Below are 9,497 nucleotides of genomic sequence, written 5' to 3' on the forward strand. Positions count from 1 at the left end.
ATCAATTGTTTGAACAGTTTCAGACTCTCTTTCCCAAACCCAGTTTGAACCAATATAGAGATCACAGTTTCTAATTTTAGAATAGGATAGAGAATTAATTGATGATTTTTACTCAATTTAGGGACTTGATTGATGATTTTGATAGTTTAGGGTATTGATTGTGAAGTTTTAGTTTGGGGACCCAAATGAATATAATGCTTTGATTTTTCATTTAAATTTGTTTTCTTAAAAAGTGGAGAAATTTTGAAATTGCAGTCGGTTTTGTATTAATCTGAAATTCAACCATCAATAAATTGTAGGGTTAATTATAAAAAAAAATACCATGTGGTTTGACCGATTTGCGATGTGGTACATGTGGTACATGTGGTATTTTCTTTTGCAAACACAACCTCGAGGTTGTCACCGTTACCAAATTCGTGGAAGTGGCAGGAATTCCGTCAAGGGTCATGACGTGGCCAAAGGTAGTTTTGTCATTACAAAAATTGAAAATATAAAAGGCAGAAAATCGAATTAAAACCCCTAATAAGCCTTGACCTTTGATCTTCTAACTCCTCTTCATCTTCTTCGTGAAACCAGCCAACACTACGTAACTTCAACCCTATTATAGACATGATTTAGTTCATGTTTCTTATGTAAATTACTATGAGCAAGTAATAGAGTATCAGGACGAAGGATTTACACCGGAGTTTCGCATTACAGAGCATGGTCTTAGCTTCATTTCTGCTTCGCAAGTAGGGAAGTGCAGTGGGCTTACTTGGGTTGACGTGTCAGACAAGGTATGAAAAATCTTCCATGTACAAGTTATCGTTCTGGATTTTGTTGATCGGTTTAGGGTTTTTGTTACTGTTGGTGGATAAATTTCTCGTATTTGTTGATTTGTTGAGCAGCGATTTAAGTTTTTTTTCTCCCTTTTAATTGTTTGCATGTCATGTATGCATGTTATGCTTTTGTGTTTGGATGCTTGGTATCTTTACTGAATTTCTGTACATTTGATTTGTATCAGATTATGACTGATCTTATAACCCTGTTACTTCATTTCGGGGGAAAATGGTTATCGTATGACGATTCTATGGAGTATCTTGGAGGGGATGTGGTAGAGGTTGATGTGGATAAAGACTTGTTGTCGTATTTTCAGCTCTTAGGGTATTATAAAGATCTGGGGTGTAGACATGGATGTCGTATATGGTATCATGTGATTGGTTTGAGTGGCGAGGTCTCTTGTGAAGAGATAATGGATGATAATAATGTAGCCTTCTTATGTGTAGCAAACAATGATCATCCCGAATGAGATATTTATTTTGAAGCCTTTAACCCACCACTTAGTGTGGACATGATTGATGCGGCACCACATGTGAGGTTGTTGTTAGTGATGATAGTACTGATGAGAAAGGGCATAATATAAGTGCTGATAAGGAAGGTGTTGATGATGAGGAAACGGCTAATGAGGAAGGGGCTGATATGATACATGATAATGTAGGGGGTGATGAGGAAGGGTTTATATGATGCATGATAATAGATCAGTTAGTGATGCTGGTGGAGATGATTATGTGAGTGATGATATGTATATGGGATTCACATGGGACTTTGGAGAAGATTTTGAGGAGGATAATGACAGTGATTATATGGAAGGTTGAGAAGACGATGTAGTTACTGTAGGTGATGACGTGTCACTTTACTTTGAAGACTGCTCGTTGTTTGCTGAAGTTGATCCACAATCTGTGCCACACTACGAGCCACAATCTGTGCCACAAACTGATGAACAAGTTGAGTCACAATCTACACCATTGAATGAGCCACAACCTGTACCATTGAATGTGCCACGATCTATTCCATTGAACGAGCCACAATCTACACCAGTGACTGAGCCAGTTACAGAAGAATAACCTCAATCAGGTAATGGATCAACACATTATAGACCTGGAGAAGAGCTGGACGAAGAGCAGCTAAGAGAATTCAATGAACCAGCTCCTAATTTGGATGACGAATTGGAAAGTCTTTATGACTCAGACAATAGGCCTGAGCCAAATGCTCAATATAGGGAGAACAAGAATGTTGAATTAAGTCTCGGTATGAGATTTGTTTCTGCTGATCAGTTAAGGAAAGCTTTAAGATCATGTGCTGTTATTAGAGGGTATTCATATTACTACAAGAAGAACTGCAAAGATGTTGTCGTTGTTGGATGCAAGTTTCCAACTTGTGAATTTTACATTAGGGCATCTAAGGTTGGTGATAGCCTTACCTTTAGGATAAAGGCATTTAAACCAATTCACAGTTGCCCAAGGGAGTATGATAACCACCTGATCACAAGCAAATTCATTGTTGAGAAATATCTAGAGAATTTTAGGGATGATGAAGAATGGAAAGTTAATGTTGTTTAGAGGAAGATTAAAAAAGATTTGGGTTTCAATGTGTCTAAGGACAAGTGTTACAAAGCAAAGAAGGTAGCAAGTGATATTATCCGGGGTAAGGTCAAAGAACAATATCTTCGCCTATACGATTATGCACAGACAATCAAATCAACCAACCCATACATCATAGTGGTTCTTAGGACAGACTTGACACTGGTTCAAGATGAGAATAGAGAAGCTAATGATATCAGTAGCATTCCAAGAGAAATAGTGGTGTTCAAGTACATATACTATAGGCTGACTGCACAAAAGCAATGGTATTTTGCAGGGCTTAGACCATTGATTTGCTTGGATGGTTGTCACTTAAAAAGTTGTATGGGAGGCCACATACTATCTGCAATTTCAAGGGATGGGAATGAAAACATGTTCCCTCTTGCAATTGCTGTGGTTGACTCAGAATGCAAGGAATCATGGTCATGGTTCCTACAAGCATTAGAGGATGATTTTGGGAGTGTGGCAGAAACTGGATGGGTGTTTATGTCTTTCAGCAAAAGGTTAGTATAATTGATAATGTTATTTTGATATGCATCTGTTATTGAAATGTGTTTGTGATTGTGGTTATTATTGTGAATGTGATTGTGGTTATTATTGTGAATGTGGTTGTTATTGGTATGCTATTTTGAGTTGAGTATAAATGTGGTTGCTATTGGTATGCATTTGTAGGGACTAGTTGAATCATTCAGTGAGCTTATGCCCAATGTGGAGCATATGTTTTGTCTTAAACATATGCACAAAAACATGAAATTGCGCTTCAAAGGGTAGAGTACAAAGTGTTGAAACACCTTTCCACATGATTTTGATTTGACAAAATTATTTAACAAGAATTAAATCTCCATGATAAAAATATTCCAACACATTAAATTTAAATGTTTTGATTTATTCATACTAACGTGTTTGTTCAATGTTGAGTTATTCAATTCATAAGACATTAAGTTGAACGGCCCAAAGTCCCACAAGAGAAAGTCAAGCCCAAGTCAACGGATCAAAGCCTCACAACCCAAGTAGATCAAAACGCAGTTCGTACTGAGTAAAACACAAGCCCAGCAATGAGAAGGATCGAGAAGCCTTCGACCAAAAGCTTCAAGACGAAGCTGCTGAGTTGAGCGACAAAAAGTCAGGTCAGCGGCTGGCCTGAATAAACTTGAAGACAAAGTATTTCTACTTTGGGTAAAGTTCAGAAGACGCAGAAAGCTGTCTGGAAGACTTTACCATAAATGTGGAGACATTCTGTTTCGTCTGACGAAAAGCTGCTGAGCACTGCCGAAGACAGAAGATACAAGAATTTGATTGGCCAAGGACGCTAAGCACGTACTGAGTGAAAGCGACAGGAAGCCGTTTCCCTCTAACGGTTATTTCGAAATTCGAAATTACCGGTGCATCAAGTGTCACTATAAATAGGCCACTCAAACGCTTCATTCGATGCAGATCTTCAATCAAGTCGAAACGCTGACCAAATTGATATTCGAAGTTCTGTGAGAAAAGCAAAGCAAAATCTTACACCAATTCCAATTCTGTGTAAAAGTCTAGAGTGATCTAAATCATCTAAAGTGTCTTAACAATTGTTGTTTAGGACAAGAAAACACTTATCATTTCTAGAAGTATAGAAAGGAGAAGCTGAGTACTCGGTCATAGTACTTAGCGGTAGAAATAGGAGTGAGTAGAGGAATAGAGGAAGGTACTCTTGTATACTCAGCTTGCTATTGTAAAAGGTTTGTGCTCTACCTTTAAAGAGCTCAGTAGAGGATTCTAAAAAGCTCGGAAGGAATTCCGGGGACTGGACGTAGGCGGAGAGGCCGAACCAGGATACGTCTGCTGAGTAATATCTTTCTAACCCTTATCTCCTTAAATTATTGCTTGCTATAACACTGCCTAGTTAAACGCTAAAAAGAACATAAGCTGAGTTGAGTGAACTGAGAAGCCGAGTTCAGGAATAGACTTAAGTGCTATTTCCTGACTCAAGGATAGATTTAGACTTAGTCACCTGTTGACTAAGCTTGTATCTAAAACTTACTCAGTTCCACTGTGCTAAAAGACTTCGAGAAAGTCTAAGTTAAAAATTAATAGTCAGCCTTACGTGAATTTTTTTAAATAGTTCCTACCCCCCCTTGGAACTAATATTATCACGTTACACAAGACCAACACAAAGATCTATTATGGGAAGCAGTTGGGGCTGGCACAGTTAAGCTTTGGGAATATCACATGAAGAAGTTGAAGGACTTTGATTAAAATGCATATAATTGGGTGATGGGACATGATCCAAAAACGTGGGCTAGATGCCATTTCAGCACAAAAACCAAATCTGATGTCCTCCAGAACAACATGTGTGAATCCTTCAATGCATTTATCAAAGGAGCTAGGTGTCTGCCTATAGTGTCATGTTTGGAAACCATTAGAAAGGCATGTATGAGTAGACATTACATCAAATTGACAGGAACGTTGAGATAAAAAAGAGAAATTTGTCCAAAATATCAAGAACTGTTGGAGAAACTGAAAGTTGAAAGTAGAAATTGCTTCTGCAATACTGCTGGTGATAGATTGTATGAGGTGACTTCTTTTGATAGTACAGTTGCTGTTGATTTGAATCTTCGTACGTGTACTTGTAGAAGACAGGAATTGTCTGGTATTCCATGTCAGCACGCTATTGCTGCCATTTATATGCACAGGGAGCAACCAGAGAAATATATGGATAGATATTTCTTAAAATCAACATATATAGAAGTGTACAGTCATCCTTTCAGGCCAGCTCCATCAAATGAAGAATGGGATAGGACCAATTACCCTGATATCCATCCATGGATCATGCAAAAACCACCTGGGAGGCCTAAAAAGAGAAGAATTAGAAAGGTTAATGAGCCAAGAAATCCATATAAGGTGTCTAGAGCTGGAGGTGTTGTTAAGTGTGGTAAATGTGACCAAGTGGGGCATAATGCTAGAGGTTGTAAAGCAGGTGTAACTGGTGAGAGTCCATGGTAGAGAAGCATGCGTAGAGCAAATGCTAGAAGAACTGGAGCACATGTAAATGTTGTATTTTGATTTGTTATGTTTCCCAAGATGATGTGTTTACTTATATACATTGTTTGTTACAGTTGAGTCCAGAGTGAAGGAGTGGCATTAGCAGACAGAGGATGGCACAGAGTGGAAGTACTAGTCAACCAACCCCACATGAGCAGGTGATTTCAGATGTTGGATCAAGACTTGCACAAAGTCAGTCGGTCTTAGGAAGAGGCAGTGGTAGGGGGTGAGGTACAAGTAGGGGTCGTGGTAAAGGAAGGACAAATCATGCACATGTTGGTACCACATGAGTGCCTACATAACAATTCAAACCACCAAGAACAAGAAGTTATGCTGCACCAACCGTGTCATCCACACAAAGTAGTGATTCTGAATAGGCAGGGCCAAGCAAGATTATGCGCTCAAGGACGACATCACGTCTAGAAGGAATGGCAACAAGATTGGGTGCTGGGGGACCAGTTAGTGACAAGTGACATGTTTTAGTGTCCTGTAAACGGTGATATGTTTTTTGTGTCATGTAAATGTTTGACAAGTATTTGGGTCATGTAAATGGTGGACATGTTTTTGTGATTGTCAAAATTGGACATGTTTTTGTGTCATGTAAATGCTTGACAGGTTTTTGTGCCCTTCAATGTCGGACAAGTTTTTGTGTCCTGTAATGTTGGGAAAGATTTTTGTGTCTGTTTCATGTTCCTCAGCAGCAGTTTGTAATGTTGGACAACATTTTGTGTAATTATCAGGTACATGAATGACAAAATGGTTTACAAATCTTATTGACTTTTATGATTATATCTGTGGCAATTAGAGGCACAAACTGATACACAACTGCTTAGTGGCAATTAACACAAACTGATTAGTGGCAATTAACACAAATTGATCATATTAAAACACAAACTAATCAAAATCAAGTGGCAATTAACACAAAACGAACACAAAAAACATCCATTTTCATTCATTCAAACAACAATTACATATGACTAGATCATCAGTGACAGTGTACGGTCATCCATTTGGGCAACAATTACATCAAGGCATCAACCCAAACTTGGCTAGATCATCATTTTCCCTAACACTTATGAAACTAAACAACAACACAACAACGAAACATAATGTCAACTACTACACACCCCTTTGTCAAATGGTATTCGGTGTTATGGTACTGGTCCACAATGCCTTGTAGGTAGACCATTTCTGCCGACCTGCAAGCATTAAGCTCCTCCGACTCCCTATTTTTCTATGTTAAATTTCTAATTTCGTATTGCAGTTCAATCTCACAAGAACGGCATTGCTCGATTTCATCCTCGCATTTGTTGATTGTCTGTTTCATCTCTTTCATAATGTCTCTTCCTCTGACACATACAAGTGGATCAATCCAGTCGAAAAAACGACACATATCTTCATTGGGGTATTTAGAACAACCTATTTACCTCTTCCCCATGTTAATCAAAGACCAAGTCGTTCTTCTCCATACTCTATGTCCGCAATAACAGTGAACTCCATTCCAGTGCGTGTTCGATGTGTTTAAGCTCGAGGAAGAAGATGCTGAACTCATGGAATCCTAAACCGATCTTACCCTGTTTCCCATAATTTTAGACGGTCGCAAACTTCTTCTTAGGCTACAAATGGCGATGAAGAACAACCCAGGTGACTGAATTTCACTGGTTTGAAGATTTTTACGATTTAGATTTAAGGATCGTTTGATTTTTTATCAAAATCAAGGATTAGGTTTCGAATGGATTTTGGGTTTTTGCTGACTCCACTGATGGTGACTCATCTGATGATGAAGAAATGGCCATGTTCACAAGAAAGATGAAGAAGCTGTTCCGCAAGAATGACAAGTACAGCAGAAAGCCATTCAAGAAATATGACAAATACAAAGCTGAGTCAAGCGACAACAAATACAAGAAGGAAAGCTCAAAGCTTATCACATGCTTTGAATGTCATCAAACTGGCCATATCAAGTCAAACTGTCCTACTCTGAAGAAGGACAAGAAAAGTGGGAGAAAAGAAATGGTGGCCACATGGAGCGATAGCGATGAATCATCCTCATCTGGAGATAAAGCCACTGAGTCAGCAAACATCTGTTTCATGGTAGATGAGGCTGCTGACCTCTGTCCTTCTGACTCATTATGTGCATCCGACAATGAAGAACAACCAACTGAGGTAACAACTCTACCTTTGCTCAAAAATGAAATGATTAATGCCCTGAGTGACCTTTATACACTTGTCAAAAAGTGTAACAAGAAAGTACGAGCACTCAGTCGGCGATGTGATGAGATTGAAGAGATCAAACTCAGTGATCTCCGTCATCTTCTCCAGGACAATACTAGGCAAGATGAGAACTTACAAATCATGCATAAGTATGTCACTGAGGTCCAATCAGATTCTAAGAAACTGAGAAAGGACATCACATCTATTCAGAACCAACTAAAGGTTCCAAACAAGAAGAGTTTCCATCATTACGCTGAGTACTCAAGTACTAGTAAGCGGAAATGGACTCCCCAACGAAATGTCCAATGTGACTTTTGTGGGAAGAAAGGCCACACTACTAAGGTATGTTGGCATGCTCAGCACAATGGTGCTGACCCGCCAATAAGGCGTCCATAAAGAAAGGTCCATTGTGACTTCTGTGGTAAGACTGGCCACACCATCGATGTGTGCCGTCATAAAATGAAATATGATGTATCACCTGCTGTTTCTAACAAACGAGGACCCAAAACGACTTGGGTACCTAAAGATAACTAGTTATATTGCAGGTCGGCCTGAGGTGTGCAGAGAAGTCAAAGTTGTGGTACATTGACAGTGCATGCTCAAGGCATATGACGGGTGATGAAACTCAGTTCATCACACTTGAGCTTAAACGAGGAGGAAGCGTAAGTTTTGGAGACAACAAGAAGGGTAAGATAGTAGGGTCAGGAACCGTTGGTGGTAATCCTACTATTGAGTCAGTCTCCTTAGTTAGAGGACTTGAATATAACCTACTGAGCGTAGCTCAGCTATGTGATAGCGGTAGAAAGGTTATATTCGATGCCACTAGTTGTAAAATACTCGAGGGGAAAACAATTGAATTAATTTTAACCGCCCCTCGCGTTGACAATGTCTTTATGCTGAATTTGGAAAAGAAATTTTCAAAAATATATATGCTTAGTATCAAAGGAAGAAAATTCTTGGCTATGGCATAGGAGACTTGGTCATGTAAGCATGGACCTCCTGGCCAAATTAGCAAGAAAGCAATTAGTTGAGGGACTGCCCGAACTTAAGTTCGAAAAGGATCAATTTTGCAATGCTTGTCAGCAAGGAAAACAAACCAAAAAATCTTTTCATAGTAATAACATCGTCTCAACTAAGCGTCCACTAGAGTTGCTACACTTGGATCTCTTCGGACCAGTCCAGCCGCTGAGCTTGGGTGGTAGGAGATTTTCCTTGGTCATTGTAGATGACTTTTCTCGGTACACGTGGATCATCTTGTTGAGTAGCAAGGATGAAACCTTTGAGACATTTTCAACATTGGTTAGAAAACTTGAAAATGATAAAGACCTAAAACTAGCTCACATCCGAAGTGATAATGGTGGAGAATTCAAAAACCAATAGTTTGTTGAGTTCTGTGAAGCCAGCGGCATTGACCATAACTTCTCTGCTCCTAGAACTCCTCAACAGAATGGGGTAGTTGAAAGAAAGAATAGAACCCTGGTTGAAATAGCCAGGACGATGCTGAGTGAGAATAGGCTTCCAAAGTACTTTTGGGGTGAAGCTGTCAACACAGCCTGTTATATACTCAATAGGGCTCTAGTCAGACCCATATTGAAGAAAACTCCCTACGAACTTTGGAATGGACGAAAACCCAACATTGGATACTTTCGTGCCTTTGGTTGTAAATGTTTTATTTTAAATACTAAAGACAACCTTGCTAAGTTTGATTCAAAAGCTGATGAAGCTGTCTTTTTAGGCTACTCAACAAACAGCAAAGCATATAGGGTTTTCAATAAACGAACTCAGGTCTTAGAAGAATCAGTACATATTGAGTTCGATGAAACTAACCCTGCAGGGAAGGTCAGTCAACCGACTAAGGATGATCCA

This window comes from Euphorbia lathyris, chromosome 4 (assembly GCF_963576675.1).
Source record: "Euphorbia lathyris chromosome 4, ddEupLath1.1, whole genome shotgun sequence".
In the NCBI taxonomy this organism is placed as follows: domain Eukaryota; kingdom Viridiplantae; phylum Streptophyta; class Magnoliopsida; order Malpighiales; family Euphorbiaceae; genus Euphorbia; species Euphorbia lathyris.